Source organism: Rhipicephalus microplus, chromosome 4 (genome assembly GCF_043290135.1).
Source record: "Rhipicephalus microplus isolate Deutch F79 chromosome 4, USDA_Rmic, whole genome shotgun sequence".
NCBI classification, from domain to species: Eukaryota; Metazoa; Arthropoda; class Arachnida; order Ixodida; family Ixodidae; genus Rhipicephalus; species Rhipicephalus microplus.
The window spans coordinates 168,987,068-169,000,724 of record NC_134703.1 but is presented as its reverse complement, the minus strand read 5'-3'; the positions used below and the strand labels follow the sequence as shown (position 1 = coordinate 169,000,724).

The following is a 13,657-nucleotide window of genomic DNA, read 5'->3' as shown; positions in this document are numbered from 1 at the left end:
ATCCAAGTGCAGTGAATTGCGCTCGGTTAGTGTATACATGATGACTATGACGCAAGCGCTATTTAATGAGCAGTTAAAGGCATGTGTCCCGTGTAATAAGCAACTCCATAGTGCGTACAGCGCAATTAATGACGACGGCATATTGTGTTTGCAAACTATCTCTACGTTGAACATTCGGTCCCGTGCAGCCATGATGGCGCGCTACTCGCTAGCGGACTAGTGCTGCGGCAAATCCGTCAGCCTGGTTTGGTACCAATTACCTTAAAGTGCCATTCTAGATAGCGCTCCTTTCTGTAGCACGCACACGATTACGCGAGGCATCGTTGATGGATGGTCAATCAGCTGACACCACCATTACCCCTCGCACTACAACAAAAGTTTAGAGAGCGAACATTTGGCGGATCTTATTCTTTGGTAAAGTATTTCGGTCCAATGTACATTCATCTGACAATCATCAGCTCATTCAGTGAAATCGGCATGGAGCGTACGTCTGTGCGTCCTATCTTTCCCTATGGGGGATCATGTTACGTCTCTGCGTATTATGTTTCCCTATGACGGATCATGGGTTGACCCTGCTCCTGCAGCCATCTTGAATTGCATGGTGCGCTACCTACAGCCCATGAACATTGCGAATTCGTGACGGTGCTGTCGCTGTTCTGCCTAAACAAAAGAAGACCTCTCCTTTTCATTGGAGCAAAGCTAGCTTGTTTGTATTCTTCATGGGTAATTTAAAAGAATTTCATTCCTGTGTTCTACGTTGGCGGACTTACTACGTGCCTGAGCCGCTGCACGCAGATGCCAGTGTGTTAGCGAAGTTTTTTTTGCAGTTGTTTGATGTTGTTCTCACATCATTAAAAAGTACGCTCAGTTTTTCATAACACGCTCTGAGAAAACCATACATCTGCGTGTTATGCATGTATTATTAGTAAAAGCCAGCAGATAATGAAGTTAATAATGACATAGAGAATTTCACTTGTACTGAAGTAGAGTGTTATTACAGGCTAGTGAATATTCCACGTTCAACTAGCGAACTGTGCACAAAAAACGAAAGAACCAGAAACCAACAAAGACAAGTGCTGATCCAGCCAACAAAAACGCCAGGCCTGCGTGGAGGCGCAGCAAATTCACTGCGAGAGCTAGAAGAGTGGCCTTTCAGAGCCTTTTTTAAACATTCACTGGGTAATTGCTCCAAGCACACTTGCTTCATACCAACTACGACATTAATAATAATTATTTCTCGGTAGTAGGCCGGCATTCGCTATGCTATCCTTCGTCATTCTTCGCAGAAACGTGGTATCCACTAAACACTAGCAAAGAATTTTGTTCCAATGGTGCATGCAGTGGCTGGCAACGCTGAGAAATTATGCCTGAAGTCGGTATGCGCCACAGTTAAAGGGTGATTAAGAACAAGCTTTTGTAATCGATTGGAGCATTGGATCAGCCACTCGTTACGCTATTCGAATTTTGTGACGTCTGGTGGTTCTTTAGCTGTTATAAAAAGCTTTATTACTCATATTACCGCGATTCCTTTACCAACATGAGGCCTGCCTAAGGCAAGCTTGTGAACAAGTCCCAAGCACCAGCGCGGGCTCCGTGGTAGAATACAGGTCTGGCACGCAGTGGATCCGGATTTGAGTCCCACTGTGCCTTTGGTACTAGGTTTTTTAGATGCGGAGCATCTAATACTCGAGGCTTGTAGTGCGGCGCCGTCCGCAAGCTTCCTCCTCCTTCTTCCACCATCTGTGCATCCCTTCCTCCTCTACACACCGCGCGCGCTTCACTCCTCCACCATCTGTGCACCCTTCCTCCTCTACACACCGCGTGCGCTTCTCCTCTTCACGAACATTCGCTAGCTGTATAATGTAGCGCGCATGCGCCGTCACGCTTCGAGAACATCGGCAGCTGACGCGCGCGCATGCGCCGTCGCGCTTCGAGAACATCGGCAGCTGACGCGCGCGCATGCGCCGTTGCGCTTCTCTCCCTTCTCGAACATTCGACAGCTGACAGTGCATGCGCCGTCGCGCTGTATATATACTCAAGGTCGGTGCTCGCTCGCTCAGTTGCCGCTCGTCGGTTGGTTTGTACGGCGCGTCGACGTCCGAGGTCGCAATGATCGACGTCCCTTCGACCAGCGCCGGCCAAAGTGTTGGCGGAACCGCAACCAAGTCGTCGTCCAACCCTTTCGCATACGTGTCGTACGCGTTCACTCATTTAACACCCCTCCTACAACCACGTTAACCAATTTAGCCAGCGACCCAAGTAAGTCGCAATTTAACACCCTATTTCACAACCACGTTAACCAATTTAGCCATCGACCCAAGTAAGTCGCACTTTAACACCCCGTTAACCAATTATATGCTCCGCATCCTCCTCAGTGTTCCCCCGAGGGAAGCTGCGGGCAATTTTTTTTTCTTATTTCATGTGATATGGTTGCGGACACCGGTGGCAGCGATGAACAACTATACGGTGCCGCGTGTGACCCTTGTTGTTATCTCATAACTGCTTCCCCTGTGAAATAAATTAGCTTCCGCTGTAAAATAACAGCTTTCGCTGTAAAATGAATTGGTCCGTAAAGTGTTAGCGGACTTCCACCCATATTTTCGTCATTGATAGTTTGAATTTCGCGCTAGGCGGGGCAGAATAAAAGCAGGGCATTGTGTTCCAATATCAAAGAGCCTCTGCTAAGCATGAGCCTCCTCCACAATGCTGGCGGGTGGGCGGGCGGGCGGATGGATGTATGGATGTATGGATGGATGTATTGATGTATGGATGGATGGATGGATGGATGGATGGATGGATGGATGGATGGATGAATGGATGGATGGATGGATGGATGCTACGAGCGTCCTCTTTATAACGGGTTGGTGACGTATGTGCCACCAGGCTTGCAACAAAAAAGTCACAGCTTTGCCACAAAAGCGAAGCAACGAACGCGATAGAAACAAATTGGAAAGCCATGCACAGACTGGCAAGCAGATGGAAACGTGCCCCGCGTTTCTCACGCACAAATGACGCATGAAATGTAGTAACAGGTACAGATGAACGCGAATAAGCATCTCAGTTGTTACTTTGCCCTGTCTGAAAAGCGCGCCCTTTTCGCTAACGAAGGATGTGCAACGCTTGCAGCGACCTTTGTGCACCCGGTATGTGCAACAGAGTACGTACGAGACGTGCAATCCTCCTCACTGCAAGATAAGGGCACGCGATCGAGCGTACACCCTTTTATTCTCTACGCGGACCAAAGTACGCGTGAGAGATGTGAGGCGCTGCGTGCTCACAGCACCATCTTGCTGATAATGCTCAAAACACAATAGCCCCCCCCCCCCAGATGCCCGCCAACAGCCATAAGTAGTAGATATAAATAGCTTGGCGTTTGAACGTCTAAGGAGGTACCCCACGGTGCGCAGTGGTTAACACCTCACATTCATGTCGCAGAGGTCCTACGTTCAATTCCGCGCACCGGAGACTTTTTTCTTGGATTTCTTTTCCTTCTTGTGTTTTCATATATATATATATATATATATATATATATATATACTGTGTTGACGTCAATGAATGACGAAACAAATGCCTGGTGCAAACATAATAATCCTGACACGCGGGTCATGTATGAACATGACAACATACCACGCTCATAGCGTGCTCGCGGCCGTTTCGCTAGCTACGCATATAGTAAATTAGGTATCACGGGACGTCAATAAGACACAAAGGTAAACGGCACATCTAAACGTGGTAATCTTGACACCTAAGTCATGTACGGCATCATTTACCTTCACCTCGTAATGTTGTGATAATTTTAAAGTGACTTATGAACATTTCTCATTCATGCTTTGCATATGATCGATTCCCACGGTACGTGGGATCTGCCGATTTTTGTGTGTGTGTGTGTGTGTTTGTGAGCTGGCACAAGCTTCTCGTGAACCACGATTTGCTTCTACCCTTTCTCGCCCATAACACCCAAGCTGGGGCGAACAGCTCTCGTAATTCCAGTATTTTCTGAATAAGTAGCTGCTACAGTCCGTCCACACTCCTGCACTCGGCTTCGTTTCGAACACTACTAAATATGCCTCTAATGCTTCATTTACAGAATTAAGAATGGCTTCTTTGTAATTGTGAAGTTTTCTACTAACATGGTTTTTGATTTTAACATAGGAGAGTGACATTGTCTACAGGACAGCGTGATCGTCGCTGATACCAAGATTCACAAGTGTTAACTTAACAAGTTTTGGGGAATGGTAAACCGAAGGTGTAAAATATTATTTCCATGCGCTGGGGTTAGGATTGAGCATGGAGGTTTACCATTTTCATCATTTTCGTATGGTGCATTCCAGTATACCCGTGACAATGTTTCATGCATCCCGTTTCAAATCCTGTAAATTGAGGTCTCCCCTAATTGCCACTGTATCTGTATGTACTTGATCAATCACACTTTCAAACTGAGTGTGAACATCCGGGGATGCTTCGAAAGGGGGGGGGGACTATAGAAGCTACTGACAGTTAATGCGATGGGGTTCGGAAGTTCTAATTTGCACAACACTACATCACTCAGGCCAGCATCAATGCGAATCAGGGAGGACCTATTGCTGCTATCAATAAGACTAAACACCCCACCTCCACGATCACTCCTGCCTTTTATGTAGCAGGTGAATTCTGTGGGAAATACCTCGTGGTCATCAATGTCAGGATTTAACCAGGATTTCATACCGAGAACACCAAAGTTTTAACAGTTTTTATTAAGGCTGAAAACACCGCTCTCTTATTTTTGCGCTCCTGCAATTCAGCAAAAGAATACTAATGTTCACAGAACTATAGAGTGGTGTGGTCACTTATGTGGGGTCACTTGCATTGTTGCATCATTGCATACAAACTTCTGCCCGTTCAAAAGAAGGTAGTCAAACTTGAGCATAGCTATCGCGTCATCCTGTTTTTATGTTTTTGTTTGTTTTCACAATTGATTTGTTTTCTTTCATACTGCTTCGGAAAAATCTTCGGGAATGCTAGTCACAGTGCCCTTTAGCTTTTTTTGCGTTGCTTAAGAGATGTTTTTCAATAAAAATAAAAATTTGCTATCATGGGCCTGCTTCTCCCAGGACGAAAACGTCCTAATAGGTGAGCTCTTTCTATTCCGAGAGTGAGAATTCCTAAGGTCGAAGAGCAGATATCTAAGATTCGTTTCTCACACTCTTCATTTATATCGTTAGCACTTTTGTCGGGTATACCGTGAAAGATGCGGTTGCACCTTCTGCTGCGGTTTTCAAGGTCGTCAACCTTTGACATTAGGGACTTTATCGCTCGTGCTTGAGTTTCACATTGTATAACATACTCTGAAACAGATGATTTTATTTCATTAAAGTTTATGAATTCAGCTTCAAGAGATTTGATTCAATCGCCCAGATTATTTATAGCGAGCTTGTTTGCAGCTTCAACAGTTTCAGTAGCACTTAGTTTATTCTTTTATGCTTTGAGCTGCTAAGAGCTGCTACAGTGTCGCCTCGATGGACGGTACCGGAGTCACCTCTAGTTAGCCACAAAATAGCAGAAGTAAAAGAATAAAAGGAGAAGCCACGTAGCAAGCGAAACTGCTTCCGCGAATGGTGTTGCGTGCATGAATGTGACATAACGCAGTCAAACAACTTATGGGGTGAAACTGGCAAGACAAAGGGGAACAAAAAAGGGGGTTCCCTATGACTAACCTGCGTAAGCAGTATGAACAGCGTGAAGGGTACACTGCAGCCATGCTGGTTTCACGCCCCTCTGGCGCACTGAAGAGCCCCGCTTCATGAATCTGACCGTTATCATCGAGCCGTTAATGAATCAGAGTTTGTTTGGCAGGAATCGCACATACGCTGGATACCGGAACGTCTGGTGGCGTCATCTCACTGTAGTCATCGGGTGCCACGTTACCTTTAGGGCTCGTTGCTCGTAGTCCTTGCGTCGTGGATTCTTCTGGTGAAACAAACGCTGTGGCTTTTTGGGGACATTGTCATGCAGAAGCGCCGTTAACCTGCGCAAGCAGCAGAAACAGCGTGAAGGGTACTGCCGCTGCCATGCCGGTTTCACGTCCCCAAGTAACCCATATATTTCTTCCTTCATCTACCTTATGTTGTTGCAATGTGACCGACACTACCTAACGCTTTTAGGTGGCTCCAAAATATTCTAGGTGCGGCCTTCTTCTGATAGCGAATATTTGCCATCTAGCATTCACTTTCACCTTTAATTTTCGCCTCAACCCATTTCTTCACAATGATTTTATGTTTAAATATATTCTCCATATTTTGTTGACTTCTTCCTATGGACGCTTCTGTCTTTTTGCCGGCCTGTGCTCCCGTGATGCCTCACGTCACTTCTCGATCCCTTCCCGCATTTCTCTTCTCCACCAACATTTAGGCTTTCTCTTTCTTTTCCAACGAGTAGTTCTCTTCTTGTTTTATATCTCTTTTGTCATTACATGTAACAGCTCACTATACTCCCAGTCTTTTCCTAGTAGTTTTCCTACTTTGTCCTCGACTTTTGAGGCTATATTTGTTATTTGTATGATATTTCAACACGAGTTTCCAAACTTCAACTCTCTGTCCTTATTTTCAGTTTTATATCCCATTTGTAATGCTATGCGTTTAAGATCAATACCCACGCTGTGAGTGCCTTCCTCGTCTATTCTCACCTCTCTAAGTTTGCCATCGATTTCCTCTGTCATAAGACAATAAATAATGCTCGATTGTCTGTGTCAGACTTTCACATAATCTGCTCCTCACACTTAGGCCCCGTGTTAACTATCTCAAGACTATGTTGCTCGCAGAGATCTAACAAGAACCTGCTATTGGTGTCTGATAATAAAAGTTTATCCAATCCAATCCATCAAGGTCCTGTATGCGAGCAATCATATCCCTTAAAAGGTTTATTTCGGCTCCATGATCAAATACCTTGATATCGGTGCGTATGCCATTCCCCCTCTCCAAATGCTTTCCCTTGCAGTTATTCCCTGTCCATAAGTAAGCTACACCGAGCCACGTTTACTTTCCCCCTATACTGTGCCCGAAACTCAGAGGTGCTCTGAACACGTTTGCTTCACTCTATCCTATTTGGCTTTGGTGCGGATGAGCATTCCACACCCCAACTTTCCTTTCTAATATGCTCCTGTTGCATCCTTCCAAAGTATAATTCAGAATATGTGGTGATACTTACAAATCTCTAAGGTTATTTTTTGTAACCGCATACACACCTATCTGTTCCTTGTTTAGCTGCTCCTCACTCTCTAACCATTTTGCCTTCTTTCTGCCACGCGGCATACTAATGTAACTAATTTCAACACGTGCCTTCTTCATTCCTTTACCTTTTTTATGGTTTTTCCATCACCGAATGTCAAGGATTCTCCGTGGTTGTTTTCCTCGTTACTAGCTCTCCTGCACCCCGAATGGCCCACCTGCCCCATAAAAAAGCTACTGCACGTCCAGAAAGTCACCAACCCACCTTATGACCTAGCCTCCTATCGAAGTGAATTCTGTCTCTTTGAAAACCACATCCACTATGCACCTCTCTGTTTATTTCGACTACCTCAAAGCCTTTGTTTCGACTCATCTGCCATCTCATTGTTTGCGTCGACAACCGCTCTTTATAGGTTGCCATCACGCACCGGTACCTCCGATATCGTGCATATCACTACCTGCACCTGAGGGGAAACGGCGCGAATGGTTTCGTTCATTAGCATCAGTTGTGAGTTTTGCGCTCGTTTGCCTCATCGGTGCTTCCAGCTCATCTCCTGTGAACGCCCCAACGGAATCCCTCTTGTCACCTTTTACCCTCTCTTTGATTGCTTCTACGTATCGGAGATGAAGGCGCGAAACCATCACCTAGGTAGCCAGCATCATAGAGATTGTACAATGCTTAGTCGTGAGACACGGAGGACCATTATCGTAAGGAGAAGCGTAAAACCAAATTAATATATAAGTAAGTGATTGGCGTGTGGAATGAAAAATCTCACGGATTTCTTTGTTTCCGTGTGGCCAGGTGACGGGGACCACTGCTGAAAGCGGAATGGTCCACCTCTGGATATTCTCAGTTGAGGGGCTAGCACTCTCTGGCCCTCCTCGGCAGACACGTCTATGCCATTTAAGAGAAACAGCAATAATCCTTTTTTCCATTAAAGATGACTATATTATAAGTCTACAGCGTATGTTCTACAGACATTTTACAGCCCACGTATTTGGCTCAACGTTGCGTTTACGCACTCACCCGTACTCCCCGAAGTTCAGAGCAGCTCCCCCCATAATTTTTTTCGTGAATTCCGTCAAACAATTTCGAAGCCTTCGCGGCCTTCTCTTTCTAGTCTACGTCTGTTCTAGTAGCTGCTTTAACACACTTTTTTTCGAGCTGTCTGATTGTGTATCTTGTTTGGTCGTTCTCATAAGCCGACTTACTCGGACTTACTCAGACTCAGATTTGGCCGTGAGTGTTCGTCTGAATGAGTCTGAATGAGTAATATTTTAGATAATTTGAGTCGAAGTCCGTTCGACCGAAGTATACTTATGGTAGTTTGAGTGTAGACTGAGTTTGGCTCAGAAAAACTTCGGTGAGTAGGAGTCCGAGTGGGTCCAAAGCACAAGGTATATTTCTTAAGCGAGTCTGAGTCAGCTCCACATTTCTTTGTCGAACGGTGGTCACATCTATTTACTTCAACATTACTATGAGCATCACCTGGTTCACGTTTTTACTATCGCACGTAGTTTAAAGCAGTGTCGTTGACGCACTTATTCAATAATTATTGATTAGAGCCTACGTTATTTACGTAGGGAAGGGCCAAGAGCCTCCATAGAGGCTCTTGTGTCACTAGCTTGCGCCATTCTACCTTTTGGCATTGAACACCTTACCATCCTAAAAAAATGGACTTACCGAGCGTTAAATTGCACAACATTACAGACTAAACAGACGCAAATACCCACCACCACACAATAAATTGGACAAAAAACAGGCCGTAGCTCTGAGGTTATTACACACAAATACGTACCCTAGCCCTGTGATCCTACGCCTGCGTTACCCTCATCTATACCCGACGGACGCGTGTAAAGCGTGCGGGGAAAGGGCCACACTGCGGCACATGCTTTGGGAGTGTGCTGAAAAAGTTAACGTGACTGCCGCCACTCCCTTCGGAACGCATGTTAGGCAGGGACGAAATCCGAGGCCAATTGCTGCTGCCACCACCGCGCGAGGGCAGGGGATGGCCTCCGCCGTGGCTGCGGTCACTGTTCCCAAGACACTTACAAACATGATTTCAATGTACGTGGCGTCCAATCATAAGAACTAGGACGAGATTTTTCCGTTTATAACATAGGCCTCCAACATGGCAAGACACAAAAATCGACACGCTAAGGTCCATTCTTTCTTCTCTACGCACGTCCTTCTCAGTATACTTCACTTCACTTCACTTTTATTTCCTTAAAGACCCCCTATAGGGGTATTACATAAGGGGTGGTTTATCACAAAAAAGTGAACAATTCAACGGTGTTTTTAATGGCTTCTGCAAACATATATCTGTTAGTGATGGCACAGATGGCGTGAGGAAGGTCATTGAAGCTTTTTGCTGCTCTTACAAAAAAGGAGGCTTGGAACGCAGTGGTCCGGCTATGTGGTATTGCGACTTCTAACGGATGACCAGTGCAATGGGATATGTGCGGAGGGGACGTGATGTACTGCGGATGATTCAGTGAACTGTAATAAAACATATGAAGAAGAGAGAGGATGGCACACTGTCGGCTTTAAGCAAGGGTTTCCAGACCTGATTCCGCCGTTAGAGATGAGATGCTGATATCGTACGAATATGCAGAATGAATGAGCCTGGTAGCCTGATTTTGAAGTGATTCAAGTTTTCTTATGATGTATGATTGATGAGGGCTCCAGATGGAAGATGCATACTCGAGTTTGGATCTGATAAATAATTTGTATGCAAGCGTCTTGACGTGAGGCGGAGTATGGCGTTAGTGTCGTCTCAGAAACACGAGTGATTAATTAGCAGACGAGATGATGTTAGTAGTGTGATGCCAATTCAGGTCATGAGCTAAGGTGATGCCGAGGTATTTGAATGATTGAACTTTATGTATGGGAACATTAGCAATGGAATAGATAAACTCAAAGGGGTCACGGTAGCGAGAAAAAGAAACAAGCTTACATTTATTAGGATAATTTGGATACCATCCTTCTTTTGACGACCGCTGACAACCTATCAGTAGCGGAGGGAGTCTGTCGGTGGAGGAACTTCGTCGACTAGCGTGGCTATGCACGCTGGCTTCCCGGACCACGTCAAAGGCCCGATGCGCCAGTAAGCACAGTCCTGTGAGCTATGTCCCTGGTGATTTTGTGGGGTTGTGAACGCTAGTATGGCAGTGTGGTTTATGCGCAAACTTCTTAGCATGTTACGATCGCCCGTATGTGATCATCGACTGTTTTAGGGTAGTGAACTATACAATCACGCGCCTCACACCCAGTGGCCGACGTTCTGCAATAACTCTAGTCACGCACGTCGCCCCAGTTAAATTCACGCACATAGCGAGAGAACGCCTAACTCGCACGGCAGGCTTCGTCTGCGCGAGAAGAAATTTAACGGCACCTCTGCAACGAGAAAAAAAATCTGCCGAAAAAAAAAGAGGAGGAGCACTTTGTTATCATCTTTCCTAGCCTCACTACGACCACTTCTCTGACGCCGAGTGTTCTCAATAAACGCTTCCAGACTTGTAACAATATGTTATGTTGCCATCCCTTTCAATAAAAATGCCCCTACTGGTTTGCAACCACTCACAACTTCTATTTTAAGAAACTATAATTGTTAAGAGCACCGATTATGTGAGATACCAGTTTTCAAGAGCATTATTACCATGGTTGAAAAAGCTAATGATAGACTACTGGCCACATCAGTCCTCTCATTCAGACTTATATCGAGCCGTGAGTCTGAGTAAGTCCGGGTGAGCATAATACTTTGATGAGGCTGAGCACGAGTGAGTTTGAAGTGCAAGATATACTTATTGAGTGAGTCTAAGTGAGTTTTACAATTTTTACCGACCTATGGTTCGTATTGTGTTTTTTAGCGCTGCTGCGTCGTTCCTTAGTACGAATTCAAATATTTGTATTCCCATACCACACGAGTGCTCCAGGAAGGGATTTCGTGCACTTGGCTAGGTGTGCAATATCAGGGGTGTAGCTATGGGGGGAGGGGCACACAGGGCACGTGCCCTCCCCTCCCCCGAAATGTTTTGTGCCAGGTTAACGCACAGTCAAGTCGCACCGCCACGAGCGACACGAATTTATGCTAATTTGACGCAAAACACGCTGATTCATACAAAAATAGAAGGTAAAGATTAAGCAAACATGTGATTCCGGCGGCCACTACAGATGCTTTACGTACTTTGCATATCTTGTAAAGCCGGCCGACGCGCGGATGGGACGTTCCCGTTAACAGCCCTTATTTCTTGCCGAATGTGCCGTGCTGCACCGGTTTTAAACTGTGGCCGGTTAACCTGCCACGCGCCGGCCGAGGCGACCGTGCTTCTGAACGGTTTCGCGGGCGCTTCACCGTTTCCCGACGGCGATGCGCCGAGAGGCGTTGGCCGTGATCTTCGCATATCATTCGCATAGTTCGCTGCGCATGCACTTCTCTGTCGGCGATTACGCGTCGTGGCCTCACGGCGTCGCCTCTTCGCGTTAGAATAGGATTGCGGGGGGGTAGTATGACGAGCTTCGCGAGGCATCACGAATACGGTGGCTTCAGGGCTTGACTACGAATCTTGACTGCCTGGCGCGTTGGCACTGTCCAGAAGAGCCTGATCTCATGAAGTGGATGACTTTGTAGTATAGCACCCTTAAGCACGCCTCAGCTTGGTGAGTCGGGTTCGCCCTTAGCCATGTTACGAAAGAGAATCAGCTCATTTTCCACACGGACTTCGAGGCATGCTCCTGTATCGTCTGAGACTCCCGATTCATGGTAAATAGTTGAACTGGTGCTCTGTAGCCGTGTTCTATCGTGATTTATTTTTTGCTAATTTCAAAAAGGTCAACTCTGATGCAGCGAAAAATTTCTGATAGGATTAGCGGATCTCGCCCTTGGAGTTGACGCGAAGCTGGATTATGCCTCACTACAAAACAGCGTGCAAGGGGACAATCCAGGGCCTGCCGGTAAGGTTGTGCATTGTGCAGAGCATGGCAAGTGGATAATTCAGGAAATGACACTAAACTAGCCATCGGAGTCTGATGCCTGAATTTGCGCACGCGCTACGAGCAGAGTTCATGGCGGCGATGCATAATGACTGAACTCATGGGCTCATAAAACAGGGTCCGATCGAAATAGGGGTTCCGTGAAGAAGATATTAAGGTTACACGAGCGGCCTCGACGAATCCATCCCCCTCCCGTTCAGTAACTAGTTGATTTATTGAGACAAGTAAACTTGCAGTGAATTTTGCATTTAGCGAAGTAACCGCATGCCACAACCGAACATGGGGTGTCTGCAAATGTACCCACGTAGTAGCTGCACTAAAGGCTTCGTTTAGTGCGTGCGGTGAAGCTTGCACGATCTGTGGACCCGTGGTGACAACGAGCTGAACGCTGGTATTTCATACTCGCGCGTTCAAATCAGTTCCAATGATATTAACGGGTACCTTAGCGCTTTATTCTTGGCTCATGGCGCGTCGAAAATCATGGGGCACAGTTTCCTGCACAGTAATTTGCCATAACTCTATGTCGGTTTTGTAATCAAAATGTGCAAAGAGTTCTTGGATACGCGTAAGACACGCCACTTCGCGCCGGCTCTCGGCGACATCTACGTACATTAAGGCTTAGCTTTAAGATTATCTGTGGACAGCCATTGCGATGTGCGATTTGTATACGCCGCCATTTTCCTTTTGCAAACAAAAAGAAAGTCAATATAAACATAGTAAAACTATTCAAAGTTCAGTTCTCTAACGTGAGAAAGCTTTAGAGCCCCAGGGTTAGCGCACTGATAGAAACGCTTTCCATCCTGCATAAGTGACAAACTTTGGCTGAGGGTATTATGCTACCTTGTTTTAGTTTCAGTCGCACTAAATAATAATCGCATTCGTAGTGCGATTATTTTTGCGTAGTTTTTTTTTTGCAATGGCAAGTGAGCTTATTGTTCGTCAGTCATTTGCGCTGAAACATTTCTGACGAAGATGTTTCAAAGCAGAGTTAATTTCATGTGGAACTGGGCGTAATTTTTTTAACGCATGATGGTATAGCACCAAAAGCACGTACATGGAGCAGTATCTAGGTAATATATTTATTATTGACAACACTGCTTCGTTTGAGGATCTTGTAGTAGTTGACCTCCAACATGCAAATTTCACATTGGGCTTCAAGACTGCACCAAGGTTGACGACGTGAGGAGACCCCAGCTGTTGACCTCTCCCTGGCACCCTTCTTCAGATTATCCTTCAGATCCGGCTTTCACGGACATCGGCGTTTAGTTCGCCTGTTTTCTGTCACGTGCAGCATGACCTGTATACTTTTTAATCTCGCACGAAGGCAAGAAATGTGTCGCAGCAAGAAAAAATACAAAAAGCTTTCAACACTGTGCTTGCTTTCCCGCCGTTGGTCGTGAACGGCGACAGAGATAAGGCCAACGAGTTGTGACCTTGAGAAGGTAAAGTAGGGTAAATGGTA

General features: G+C 45.9%; 1 long non-coding RNA gene across 1 annotated transcript in view; it reads right to left on the bottom strand.

Annotated features, from left to right (window-relative positions):
• The window catches only part of LOC119171502 (uncharacterized), a 49,501-nt gene extending 43,659 nt beyond the window's left edge, over positions 1–5,842 (bottom strand). The window contains exon 1 of the long non-coding RNA XR_012894793.1: positions 5,694–5,842. This is a non-coding gene — a long non-coding RNA (uncharacterized LOC119171502). The remainder of the gene's footprint in view (positions 1–5,693) is intronic.
• Positions 5,843–13,657: the final 7,815 nt, after the last annotated feature.